The sequence below is a fragment of the Oncorhynchus tshawytscha genome, linkage group LG10, assembly GCF_018296145.1.
Source record: "Oncorhynchus tshawytscha isolate Ot180627B linkage group LG10, Otsh_v2.0, whole genome shotgun sequence".
Classification (NCBI taxonomy): domain Eukaryota; kingdom Metazoa; phylum Chordata; class Actinopteri; order Salmoniformes; family Salmonidae; genus Oncorhynchus; species Oncorhynchus tshawytscha.
In genome coordinates, this window is record NC_056438.1 from 32,062,245 (window position 1) to 32,076,999 (window position 14,755).

Here is a 14,755-nt window from a genome sequence, read left to right on the forward strand (position 1 = left end):
TGGGGTTATGGTATGGGCAGGTATATGATACCGACAATGAACACAATTGCATTTTATCAATGGCAAATTGAATGCACAGAGATACCGTGATGAGATCCTGAGCCCCATTGTCGTGACATTCATCCACCGCCATCACCTCATGTTTCAGCATGATTGTTGCAAGGACCTGTACACTATTCCTGGAAGCTGAAAATGTCCCAGTTCTTCCATGGCCTGCATACTGTCCAGACATGTCACCCATTGAGCATGTTTGGGATGCTCTGGAGTGACATGTACAACAGCATGTTCCAGGTCCCGCCAATATCCAGCAACTTCGTGCAGCCATTGAAGAGGAATGGGACAACATTCCACAGGCCACAATCAACAGCCTGATTAACTCTATGCGAAGGAGATGTAAAATCCATAGATTAGAGCCTAATGAATTGATTCACGTTATTATTTGATGTAATTCATTCATATTTATTTTCAAAATAATGGAAAAACCAACATAAAGTGTCTTAATGGCGTGTTGGGCCACCATGAGCCAGAACAGCTTCAATGCGCCTTGGAATAGATTATACAAGTATCTGGAACTCTATTGGATGGTTGCAAAACCAGTCTTCCACAAAAAAATCCAGCATTTGGTGTTTTGTTGATGGTCGTGGACAGCGTTGACTTAGGCACCCTTCCAGAATCTCCCTGAGTGTTCAATTCGGTTGAAATCTGGTGACCGCCATGGCTTACATCGTTTTCATGTTCATGAAACCATTCAGTGACCACTCGTGCCCTGTGGATGGGGGCATTGTCATCCTATGGGGGCATGGCCATGGTAGCCAAAATAATGGCCTGCCCAGCATTTTTATACATGACCCTAAGCATGATGTTAATTACTTGACTCAGGAAACACACCTGTGTGGATGCACCTGCTTTCAATATACTTTGCATCCCTCATTTACTCAAGTGTTTCCATTAAGTTGGCAGTTACCACTATATGGGTCATTGGATAGTCTGTCAATAACCAGTCGGAAAGGTACAGCTCAATTCACCCATAAATAATTAAAAACACCAAGCAATATCATTTACAGAAACAAATATATTCAGATTTTAATTTGACTCATGACCTTTCCAGTATCTGTTTCTTATTCATTTCCAGCACATCAGTTGCTATCTAAACTAATAAAGGTCTGATGGACAAAACCTTAGTCAAATAGCAGCAGAGCGAGAGCATCATGGGACCTGAGCCTGGAGAAAAAAAAACACTTCCATACAGACATACTATTAAAGATAGGCAAGTTAAGTCTTCCTCCACTTTCAAAATGAATAGAACTTACTTGATCAAAAGAGACACCTGTATTGAAAATTCTATATTTTATATCACCCTTCTGGCTCATTTGTTAGTATCTAAAATATTGTAGGTAGTTATAACCATAGAAATATCATCTATATTTCCAATATATTCAACATAGAAGAGCTAGATTTGAAATCATCTCTAAAAACAAGGTAACACAAAAACTGTGAAGTAACATATAGACACATACAACAGCTAGTTTTGTGCTGAAACTTTATCCGGAAATTGAATAACTTGGTTACCTACCTAGTGCCTAGTGGTTAATGCACTAATGGGCTGTAGAAAGTGACGCAGAGCACTGAACAATCATGGAGCAGCTAGCCCAAATCGTATTAAGGTAAATGGACGTGCCCAGGCACTTAAGCACGCACTGATGATTGTCGATTTATGATGATATGAATAATAAACAAACCTGCAAATGCATTATGAAAACAGTGTTAAAACGTTTCGAGGGCACCCGAGAGCCATTTAGCATGTTATTTATTTATTTTCAAATGCCATATCCAACGTGTTTCAAGAGGCCCCATTTCAGTAATGGGTTTAAAAGTAAAATGTAGGAAATAGAAAGTAACTGACAATACCTAGCCTATAATTGATTGATCCATTCGTACGGGTGAACTTGACCTGCACTTTTAGGGTTTCAAGCGTGTGTTTTTCAGAGCACTTTATGAATACTGGAGTTTAAATTAGAAATCATATTCAATTAAATCAGATCCAGCGCAGAGGGGTTTTCCAACTGGTATGACATGAGGTAGTCCCAGTCAATTAGAGAGCATTATCACAACAGGTAAACAAATAAACAAATAATTGGAGGAGATAAACAATTCTGTGGGTAGAATTCTGTTTGTGACAAAAATAGTGACAATTAGTACTTGGACTCTAGTCATAAACCTAAAACACAAAGTAATGTGTTGTATTGGATTTGCCCCAAACTTAACACTTTGAAGGACAAAAAGTGAATTGCTTTGCCACATTCTTTGTAGTATTACTTTAGTGCCTTGTTGCAAACATGATGCATGTTTTGGAATAATACCATTCTATAAAGGCTTCCTTTTCACTCTGTCAATTAGGTTAGTATTGTGGAGTAACTACAATGTTTTTGATCCACCCTCCATGTTCTCCTATCAAAGCCATTAAACTCTGTGACTGTTTTAAAGTCACCTTTGGCCTCATGGTGAAATCCCCGTGCGGACACCTGTATCTTTGTAGTGACTGGGTGTATTGGGTGTACTGGGAACCTTACAGATAATTGTATTTGTGAGGTATTTGTGAGGTACAGAGATGAGGTAGACATAAAAAATAAATAATGTTAAACACCTATTGCTCACAGAGTGAGTCCATGTTACCTTTATTTAACCAGGCAAGTCAGTTAAGAACAAATTCTTATTTTCAATCACAGTCTAGGAACAGTGGGTTAACTGCCTGTTCAGGGGCAGAACGACAGATTTGTACCTTGTCAGCTCAGGGGTTTGAACTTGTGACTAGTCCAACGCTCTAACCACTAGGCTACCTGCAAAAGGGTTGCATACTTACTGAATCAAAACTTTCATTTTTATTAATTTGTTTTAAAAAAGACCAAAACATAATTCTACTTGTACATTATGGGTAATGTGTGTAGGCCAGTATAAAAAAATCTCAATTCAATCCATTTTCATTTTAGGTTGTATCACAACAAAAAGTGTTATAAAGTCAAGGGGTATGAATACTTTCAGAAGGCACTAATATGTTATTAACAATTCTCGTAAAAAAATTGATAATTTTCTCACTGCTGTACACGCAAATACGACAGTTTCTGCATCTCACCGGTAGAAACCGGCCATCTACATTTCCTGGTTGTAAGCAAACCGCAATATCCATAATTCATAGCGATTTCAGGACATAGTTAGTATTGCCCGTGAAGGTGAAAATGCACTTTCAACCAGAGGATTTTGAAACTGATGCCAGGTCACCGAACGTTGAAAAGTCATGCTATTCCATCGATTTCCCCTTCACTTCAAAGAGGAAGGCATCCATCAGCCAACATAAGTGCAGCAGAAAATAAATCGAGCTGAGGTAACGTAGCTAACGTTACGTACCTAACTAGCTAGTGAACTACATCTGTTTATGTAAACCAAAATAGAGCTCACTAGCTTTCATAATATGCTTGCTGACATTCCAGAGCAAATCAATGTAATTAGTCAGCTGCTGTCTTGCGATGTGATTTTTAAGTTTGCAAGCTAACGTTAGCTTTGTTAGGTTACATTAGCGGCAGCCTACCGGACCGTATCTAACCGCAGAGGCAAAGGTGGCTATGAGTTCTATTTCGAGTCCGATTCAATCAACATCTGCAGCAGCATCAACATCAAGCTCAGCACCAGGAACTAGTGTAAGTCATCTTTCTAAATCTCCCATGATTATATGATTAACAAATACATATACAGGAGCTAGGCATAAACATGGTCCTTGTTGTTGTATTTACAAGTAGGCTACAACTTCTGTAGTTTTCTCTGTATTATGGAGGATTAGTTGATTGTTCATGCATAAAGGAAGGTATTAGCAAGGAGGGGATGGTGTGGGTGACTGACTAATGTCTGTTAGATGTGGGTACTGTGTGTGAAGGTTAGTATGCATGATCTATTGACATGAGGTGGATGTAGTACCTTGTTTGAGTGTGTATTGATGGGGACAGAGTAGTCAAATATTGGCTAATCACTGACTAATTACTGTGTCCTACAGACTAATCCTGCTGCTGATGATGACAACCTCTCCACCAGCTTTAACAGTAGACCCATTGGATGAAAGCTTTCAGCTGGGAACAAACTCAAGCTCAACATAATCTGACTCGGAAACAAGCCGGTACAGCCAAAGGTATTTATGAGAGCACAATACCCTCTTGAGAAAACAAAATCACCAATACAATAAAATGTCTACAAGCCAAGTGCTCCTCAAACTTTTCACACCCTTGCAGATATTTGGCATGGAGGCATATAGTAGAGTATAGTATACTCTTTTAGCCTGTTCTCTCTATTGTTGACAGTACTGGTCTACTCAACAGCACAACTGTATGTGCTCATACACAACAATACAGAACTATACTGTCAAAGCCCCCTCAAACTTTTCACATTGTTGCTAACAGCCCATCTCAATTTCCCATTATTGACTCTGAGTGTACAAAACACACACCTCAGTCTACTGTACCCTTTTTTGTTTGCAGTTGAACATGGTTTCTTGTGGGGCCGGGATGATACTAGTATCGCGATATACGTCAGTGACATGGCAAGGAAACAAAACACAAAGCGGATTTAACTTCTTTAGGAAAACAGCCCTATTGTTGGAAACATTATGTTGTCACCCAGAGTCATATGTATTTATTTTCCAAGCTAAAGCACACAATGTTTTACATACAGCAGGTTTTTAAAGGAACAAATAGTTTAGTTAAAACACGGCCTGCTTCGTGTTTTAATTTTTGCCATGGAAAAAAATATTACAATACTGGTATCGTCACAGCAAAAGTTTCTTGTATGGTTACACATCCTCGTGATCAGCCTTCATGTTTTACACATCCACATGATCAGTCTACGTTTCTTTCCAGGAGACTTGCAGTACAAACAAATCTTCTGCAAGAGGTGGGTGGTTAAGAAGGTGTACGAGCCCAGAACCCACTACTTCAGGGAGAGACTTGTCCACCTGACTGTGGAGCAAAGAAAGGACCAGAGAGTTGTCTACAAGGAGCCAGAGTCACAGCTTCCCAAACTCAACATCCCTGCCAACATCGCCACAGCGCCAGAGCCTGCTAAACCCGCTGCCATGACCCAACACAAGACAAGGTTCACCAGCTGAAGAACATTCTGGAACATTAAACCAACACAACATCCCTATTCAGTTAGACTGATGTTGTAGTATACTATAGAATACCTAGTATGCTCACAACGACATTGTGGTATAGATATTGCTAGCTCTTGTACATATGTTTCATACATATGTTTAAAAAGTCAGACGCGAAGGATTTACTTCAGACAGGATTTACCCTCATCCACATAATTCACAAGAGAAAGAGTGGGTAATCTGCCTTTACCGTCGGTCCTATTAGCCAACGTTCAATCATTGGATAATAAAATAGACAAACTATAATCCTGTATATTCTACCAACAGGACATTAAAAAATGTAATATCTTATGTTTCACTGAGTCATGGCTGAATGACTAAATGAATAACATACAGCTGGCAGGTTTAAGCTGTATCGGCAGAATAGGACAGCCGCCTCTGGTAAGACAAGGGTGGCGATCTATGTATATTTGTAAACAACAGCTGGTGCACGAAATCTAATGAAGTAGATGGCTTGTGGTGAGATATTGTGTAGCTAACGGTAATCCGTCAGCATATTAATTAGGAAAATATAAAAAATGGCCTATTACCTGGCTATTCAAAATACAAATGGACTTTAATTGTAGAATAACTCCGTTAGCCGCTCTGCACAATCAATGAACCAACAGCGTTGCCTAGACCAGTGGTTCCCAAACTGTGGGACATGCCCCCTAGGGGGGGTGCGACGGGTCAGCAAGGGGGGCACGGGGGTCCCCCACCTCCCAAATGGAAAAAATATATATAATAATGGAACACAGTCCAGCTTTAAACTTTTTCTTGAAAGTCGTAATAGTCGAATGCACAAGGAGCAAATTTGAAATTGTTTAGCGTATCATCAGTTCCTCTTGTCATGTTAGTCATTGCATACCTTAGAGTGCTATTTCTAACTTTTCATAAATCAACTAGCCCATGTCAGCTAATGTTTTCTTATCTAGGTTTTTTAGCCCATAGATATTGTTGTCATTTTTTTTGTCACTCATTTATGTCTATTTATTTTTTGTATTTTACCCCCCTCTTTGTCCCCAATTTTGATCTTGTCTCATTGCTGCAATTCCCCAGCGGGCTCAGGAGGCGACGGTCGAGTGATGCGTCCCCCGAAACCACGCTTCTTAGCACCCGCTTTAATCCCCTGAAACCAGGCTTTTAAGCACCCGTCTGCTTAATCAAGAAGCCAGCCGCACCAATGTTTCGGAGGAAGCGCCATTCAACTGACATCCTAGTCAGCCTGCAGGCACCCGGCCAGCCACAAGGAGTCACTAGAACGCGATGAGCCAAGTAAAGCGCCTCCCGGCAGACCGTCGCCTAACCCGGATGACACTGGGCCAATTGTGCACCGCGCTATCGGACTCCCGATCACAGCCGGTTGTGATACAGCCCGAGATCTAACCCGGGTCTGTAGTGATGCCTCTAGCGCTGTGATGCAGTGTCTTAGACAGCTGCGCCACTCTGCGCCATTCATTTTTTAGTCACTCAAATTACACAAGAAACATTAGACATGGCAAAATGTATAGTATTGCAAGAAAATATGCTTTTAAACTGCAAAATGTGCTTTGCACCACATGACAAATTGTGTATAATTGCAGGAAATAAAATTGCTAAATTCTCTCCACCAACAAGAGGGGTGTGAACAGTTTCTGTCATAAACAGTGCTCGTGCCCATAGAAAAAGACGTGGTGCATGCGTGCAGGGGGGGCGCGGGATGTTCTCCAAGTTTGTGAACCCCTGGCCTAGACCAGGGATGGGCAACTTTGATGGGGGATGGGAGCCACAAAAACGGAACTCATCATGAGGGGCCGCAGTGGCTCATGGGGCTGCATACCCACATCCATACCTCCAATTTAATTAAATTTTTGTGAAATTTGTCCGTGGGCCAACAAAAGGGAGGACTCGGACCGCCACTTGCCCATCCCTTACCAACCTATAAGTTCTCTCCCAAACTCATGGATAGAAGCTTTGGAGAGAAGCATAAGGTAACCAGCCCATCCAGTGTGTGTAATAATACAGTCCACACTCAAAGGTGATCCATAAAAATCATTTAATTTAGGAGTATAGGCCAAACCAATAATGTACCAAATACATTTAAATCATTTTTAAAAATCTGCATTGAGTATAATGCGGTAGGCTATGTATTTTATAATGGCACAATTATTATTTTAATTCTGTATTTTTTTCTGTCTCGGGCTCATATAAATCCCTATGCATATGTTTTTTTTTTTTAAATTAATCATCACCTTAGAATGCACTTTTGTTATTTTAGGCTTTGAAACAACATCCACAATGAACATGTTTTCCAACCTGTTATTGAACTTCTTTCTTCAAATTGATCAATAAGAGAGTTGAGCTTTAAAAGCACGATACTGTTTTGATGACAAGTGTTTGATGTGATTTTCAATTGTATTTGATTTGATGTCAGAGTGGTTAGAGGGACAAAATACGTGACACATGTTCTTATCCTCCCACAGACTTTAGACGTATACACTGTTTCTAGTGGTTGAAGTAATGCATTGCAAGAAATCAAAAGCCTAGTAGTAGCCCTGTGCAAATGGGGAATATATGATTACTCCCTTATTCATAACAAAAAAACTGGTATAAATATAAGATGCAATCATTTGCGTTAGTGAGAACATACCTTCATAAACTGACTATCCTACCGATCCTTGACTTCAGCGATGTCATTTACAAAATAGCCTCCAACACTCTACTCAGCGAATTGGATGCTGTCTATCACAATGCCATCCGTTTTGTCACCAAAGCCCCATATACTACCCACCACTGCAACCTGTATGCTCTCGTTGGCTGGTCCTCGCTACATATTTGGCGCCAAACACACTGGCTCCAAGTCATCTATAAGTCTTTGCTAGGTAAAGCTCCGGCTTATCTCAGCTCACTGGTCACCATAGCAACACCCACCTGTAACATGCGCTCCAGCAGGTGTATTTCACTGGTCATCCCCAAAGCCACCTACTTTGGCTGCCTTTCCTTACAGTTCTCTGCTGCCAATGACTGGAACAAATTGCAAAAATCACTGAAGTTGGAGACATATCTCCCTTACTAACTTTAAAGCATCAGCTGTCAGAGCAGTTTACCGATCGCTGCAGCTGTACACAGCACATCTGTAAATAGCCCATCCAAGCAAATACCTACCTCATCCCGTTTTTGTTTTTCTGCTCTTATGCACACCAGTATTTCTACTTGCACATCCTCATCTGCACATCTATCACTCCAGTGTTAATTGCTAATTTGTAAGTTCTTTGCTAGGCCTATTTATTGGCTTACCTCCTTACTTAATTTGCACACACTGTATACAGATTTTTCTATTGTGTTATTGACTGTACATTTGTTTATCCCATGTTTAACTCTGTTTTTTTTGTCACACTGCTTTGCTTTATCTTGGTCAGGTCGCAGTTGTAAATGAGAACTTGTTCTCAACTGGCCTACCTGGTGAACAAAAAAAATATATATATAATTGAGATGATTAAAAAATAGGCATCTATTTCCTGTTATTTATTTAATTTCTATGATCATTGCAGAATACATTCCTCACCTTTTCTGACTGTGAGGGTTTCATACTCGGGAAATAGCCTATAGGCCGACAAGTTGGGATAGGCTACCATTTGTCCCATCTCTCATTAGCCTAAAGTTTTTTGCTCTATGTGATCTGACCCACAGCGCAGTTTAATGGTAGAAGAGATGGTTCACCTTTTCCATTGATGTTTGTATACTATGACTGAATACTGTAATGTCAAATTTCTCAAGTAGACAATATAATGAAACTTGATCTCATGAGGACCGCCATAGGAAAGGAAGACCCAGAGTTACCTCTGCTGCAAAGGATAAGTTCATTAGAGTTACCAGCCTCAGAAATCGACAATTAACTGCACCTCAGATTGCAGCCCAATTAAATGCTTCACAGAGTTCAAGTAACAGACACATCTCAACATCAACTGTTCAGTTGGGGTGTCTGGGTTAAGTCTGGGTGAATAGGGGCATTCATGGTTGAATTGCTGCAAAGAAACCACTACTAAAGGACACCAATAAGAAGAAGAGACATGCTAAGGCCAAGAAACACGAGTAATGGACATTCGATTTGTGGAAATCTTTCCTTTGGTCTGATGAGTCCAAATTTGAGATTTTTGGTTCCAACAGCCTTGTGTTGGTGAGACACAGAGTAGGTGAACTGATCATCTCATGCATGTGTGGTTCCCACCGTGAAGCATGGAGGAGGTGGTGTGATAGTGCTTTGCTGGTGGTACTGTCTGATTTATTTAGAATTCAAGGCACACTTGACCAGAATGGCTACCACAGCATTCTGCAGTAATACGCCATTCCACCTGATTTGTGCTTAGTGGGACTATCATTTGTTTTTCAACAGCACAATGACCCAAAACACACTTCCAGGCTGTGTAAGGGGTATTTCACCAAAAAGGGGAATGATGGAGTGCTGCATCAGATGACCTGGCCTTCACAATCACCCGACCTCAACCCAATTGAGATGGTTTGGGATGAGTTGGACTGCAGAGTGAAGGAAAAGGAGCCAACAAGTGCTCAGCATATATGGGAACTTCAAGATAGTTGGAAAAGCATTCCAGGTGACTATCTAATCTAGCTGATTGAGAGAATGCCAAAAGTGTGCAAAGCTGTCATCAAGGCAAAGGGTGGCTACTTTGAAGAATCTAAAATAGAGTGGGGCAAAAAAGTATTTAGTCAGCCACCAATTGTGCAAGTTCTCCCGCTTAAACATATGAGAGAGGCCTGTAATGTTCATCATAGGTACACTTCAACTATGACAGACAAAATGTGAAAAAAAATCCAGAAAATCACATTGTAGTATTTTTCTATGAATTTATTTGCAAATGATGGTGGAAAATAAGTATTTGGTCACCTACAAACAAGCAAGATTTCTGGCTCTCACAGACCTGTAACTTCTTCTTTAAGAGGCCCCTCTGTCCTCCACTCGTTACCTGTATTAATGGCACCTATTTGAACTTGTTTTCAGTATAAAAGACACCTGTCCACAACCTCAAACAGTCACACTCCAAACTCCACTATGACCAAGACCAAAGAGCTGTCAAAGGACACCAGAAACAAAATTGTAGACCTGCACCAGGCTGGGAAGACTGAATCTGCAATAGGTAAGCAGCTTGGTTTGAAGAAATCAACTGTGGGAGCAATTATTAGGAAATGGAAAACATACAAGACCACTGATAATCTCCCTCGATCTGGAGCTCCGCGCAAGATCTCACCCCGTGGGGTCAAAATGATCACAAGAACGGTGAGCAAAAATCTCAGAACCACACGGGGGGAGCTAGTGAATGACCTGCAGAGAGCTGGGACCAAAGTAACAAAGCCTACCATCAGTAACACACTACGCCGCCAGGTACTCAAATCCTGCAGTGCCAGACGTGTCCCCCTGCTTAAGCCAGTACATGTCCAGGCCCGTCTGAAGTTTGCTAGAGAGCATTTGGATGATCCAGAAGAAGATTGGGAGAATGTAATTTAGTCAGATGAAACCAAAATATAACTTTTTGGTAAAAGCTCAACTCATCATGTTTGGAGGACAAAGATGCTGAGTTGCATCCAAAGAACACCATACCTACTGTGAAGCATGGGGATGGAAACATCATGCTTTGGGGCTGTTTTTCTGCAAAGGGACCAGGACGACTGATCCGTGTAAATGAAAGAATGAATAGGGCCATGTATCGTGAGATTTTGAGTGAAATCCTCCTTCCATCAGCAATGGCATTGAAGATGAAACGTGGCTGGGTCTTTCAGCATGACAATGATCCCAAACACACCGCCCGGGCAACGAAGGAATGGCTTCGTAAGAAGCATTTCAAGGTCCTGGAGTGGCCGAGCCAGTCTCCAGATCTCAACCCCAAAGAAAATCTTTGGAGGGAGTTGAAAGTCTGTGTTTCACAGCAACAGCCCCAAAACATCAATGCTCTAGAGGAGATCTGCATGGAGGAATGGGCCAAAATACCAGCAACAGTGTGTGAAAACCTTGTGAAGACTTACAGAAAACAATTGACCTCTGTCATTGCCAACAAAGGGTATATAACAAAGTATTGAGATAAACTTTTTTTATTGACCAAATACATATTTTCCACCATAATTTGCAAATAAATTCATTAAAAATCCTACAATGTGATTTTCTGGATTTTCTTTTCTCATTTTGCCTGTCATAGTTGAAGTGTACCTATGATGAAAATTACAGGCCTCTCTCATCTTTTTAAGTGGGAGAACTTGCACAATTGGTGGCTGACTAAATAATTTTTTGCCCCACTGTATAACATATTTTTCAATTTAAACACTTTTTTTGTTGCTACATGATTCCATGTGTGTTATTTCATAGTTTTGATGTCTTCACTATTATTCTACAGTGTAGAAAATAGTAAAAATAAAGAAAAACCCTTGAATGAGTGTGTCTTAACTTTTGACTGGTACCGTAGATCATAACCATTGCATAATACATTCCTCTGCTTTTATGGCCATGATGAGTTCCCGAAGTAGACATACAACAAATTATCCATTAGCATCTCTCATTTAATTGGGCTAATTAGATAGGCTATTATAATTTAAAGGTTTTCTAAAGTAGGCTCGTGTGGCCTACCACTTCGCGGCTGAGCCGTTGTTGCTATTAGAAGTTTCCACTTCACAATACCATCACTTACAGTTGACCGGGGCAGTTCTAGCAGGCCAGAAATTTGCCAAACTGACTTGTTGGAAAGGTGGCATCCTATGACGCTGCCACGTTGAAAGTCACTGAGCTCTTCAGTAAGGCCATTCTACTGTTTGTCTATGGAGGTTGCATAGCTGTGTTCTCAATTGTATACACCTGTCAGTAACAGGTGTGGCTGAAATAGCCAAATCCACTAATTTGAAGGGGTGCCCACATACTTTTGTGTATATAGTTTATATATGGCGTGTGCCAAGTTTATACATCTCAATATTTTTGTGTGTGCACAGCCTTTTCAGAAATGGGGCACACAGATATTTAGTGTAAAATGTATGCAAGGGTAATAAATTATGCCCCTGGCCATTAGCGGATGGTCATTAGTGAGTTGGGTACTACTAGTGCATGTCCAGAGTCCATTAGAGGAGATTACCATGACTCAGCGGTCATGTGGGATTTTACTGCGGTCATGAGTCATGACTGCCGGTGTCTCCGTAAAATGTCACCGCAACGGCCCTAGGTGTTCCTAATGTTTTGTTCACTCAGTGTAATGGGGTTTTATATAATATTTTTTATTGACAAGTGACTAAATGATTCCGGCTGCACCAGAAACCAAAAAAGTGTTGACTCCAACTTCTGGATCAATTTATTGTTATATTCATGAAATGTATTTGGATAAACTAGCTACATTCTTACCTCTAATACAAATAATGCAGGAAGTTGGTGTATCATTTAAACATTAACTTGTTGGCAAGTAAACATGTTTCAATAAAACAGATTAGTCTGTCAATATAGAAAATAAGTAGACATGGCTTGTATTCAAGACAAAGTTTATTTGCTCTGTCGACCAAGGTGAGTTTGCATAGCGGTATGCAGGAACAGTTGTGGCAATGTATTACAAACTCAGCAGAAAAAGAAACGTCCCTTTTTCAGGACGCTGTCTTTCAAGGATAATTCGTAAAAATCCAAATAACTTCACAGATCTTCATTGTAAAGGGTTTAACTTCTTGAATGTCGGGGTCGGGATTTTCGTTTTTGGCTAAAAAACGTACCCATTTTAAACTGCCTATTTCTCAGGCCCAGAAACTAGAATATGCAATATGCAAAAAACTCTAAAGTTTCCAAAACTGTCCAAATGTTGTCTGTGAGTATAACAGAACTGATATTGCAGGTGAAAACCTGAGGAAAATCAAACCAGAAAGTGCTGTTTTTCCTGAAAGCTCTCTGTTCCGTTGGATGCCTTGCCTCCATTTAAAGGGCTATCAACCAGATTCCTTTTCCCATGGCTTCCTCAAGGTGTCAACAGTTTCTAGACATAGTTTCATGCTTTTATTTTGAAAAATGAGCGAGAAAGATAACATCGCGTCAGTGGATAGCTGGGTGTTCGCAGAGTTTTGCTTGTGCAACAGAGTGGGGCAGCAATTTTCTTATTGAAAAAGCGACAGTCCCGGTTGATATATTATCAATTATATATTTAAAACAACCTGATGATTGATTATAAAAAACGTGGACATTACGGATACTATTTGGAATTTTCGTCTGCGATGTCGTGACCGCTCGAGCCTGTGGATTTCTGAACATAACGCGCCAAACAAATTGAGGTATTTTGGATATAAAAATTATCTTTATGGAACAAAAGGAACATTTATTGTGTAACTGGGAGTCTCGTGAGTGCAAACATCCGAAGATCATCAAAGGTAAGCGATTTAAACTATTGCTTTTGTGACCAATCTACTTGGCTGCTAGTGTTTGTAATATTTTTTCTACTGAGAGAGATGTTCTTACATAAACGCTTGTGATGCTTTTGCCGAAAAGCTGTATTGAAATCTGACACATGCCAGGTGGATTAACAACAAGCTAAGCTGTGTTTTGCTATATTGCACTTGTGTTTTCATGAAAATTAAATATTTTAAGTAATATTAATTTGTATTTGGCTCGCTGCAATTCAGCGGGTGTTGAAAATTATCCCGCTAAAGGGATGGGTGCGTCAAGAAGTTAAACACTGTTTCCCATGCTTGAACCATAAACAATTAATGAATATGCATCTGTGGAACGGTCATTAAGACACTAACAGCTTACAGACGGTAGGAAATTAAGGTCACAGTTATGAAAACGTAGGACACTAAAGAGGCCTTTCTACTGACTCTGAAAAACACAAAAAGGAAGATGCCCATGGTCCCTGCTCATCTGTGTGAATGTGCCTTATGCAAGGAGTCATGAGGACTGCAGATGTGGCCAGGGCAATAAATGATAATGTCCCTATTGTGAGACGCCTAAGACAGCGCTACAGGGAGACCAGACAGATAGCTGATTGTCCTCGCAGTGGAAGACCACGTGTAACAACACCTGCACAGGATCGGTACATCCGAACATCACACCTGCGGGACATGTACAGGATGGCAGCTGCCCGAGATACACCAGGAAAGCACAATCCCTCCATCAGTGCTCAGACTGTCAATAGGCTGAGAGAGGCTGGACTTAGGGCTTTAAGGCCTGTTGTAAGGCAGGTCCTCACCAGACATCACCGGCAACAACGTCACCTATGGGCACAAACCGACCTTCGCTGGACCAGACAGGACTGGCAAAAAGTGCTCTTCACTAACGAGTCGCGGTTTTGTCTCACCAGGGGTGAGGGTCGGATTTGCGTTTATCTTCGAAGCAATGAGCATTACACCGAGGCCTGTACTCTGGAGCGGGATCGATTTGGAGGTGGAGGGTCCATCATGGTTTGGGGCGGTGTATCACTGCATCATCGGACTGAGCTTGTTGTCATTGCAGGCAATCTCAAAGCTGTGCTTTACAGGGAAGACATCCTCCTCCCTCATGTGGTACCCTTCCTGCAGGGTCATCCTGACATGACCCTCCAGCATGACAATGCCACCAGCCATACTGCTCGTTCTGTGCGTGATTTC

General features: G+C 40.9%; 1 long non-coding RNA gene across 1 annotated transcript; it reads left to right on the top strand.

Moving 5' to 3' along the window:
- Positions 1-3,157: 3,157 nt before the first annotated feature.
- LOC121847440 lies at positions 3,158-6,723 on the top strand. Its single transcript, XR_006084288.1, has 4 exons — positions 3,158-3,379; positions 3,563-3,692; positions 4,043-4,174; positions 4,899-6,723. It is a non-coding gene; the product is annotated as an uncharacterized LOC121847440 (long non-coding RNA).
- Positions 6,724-14,755: the final 8,032 nt, after the last annotated feature.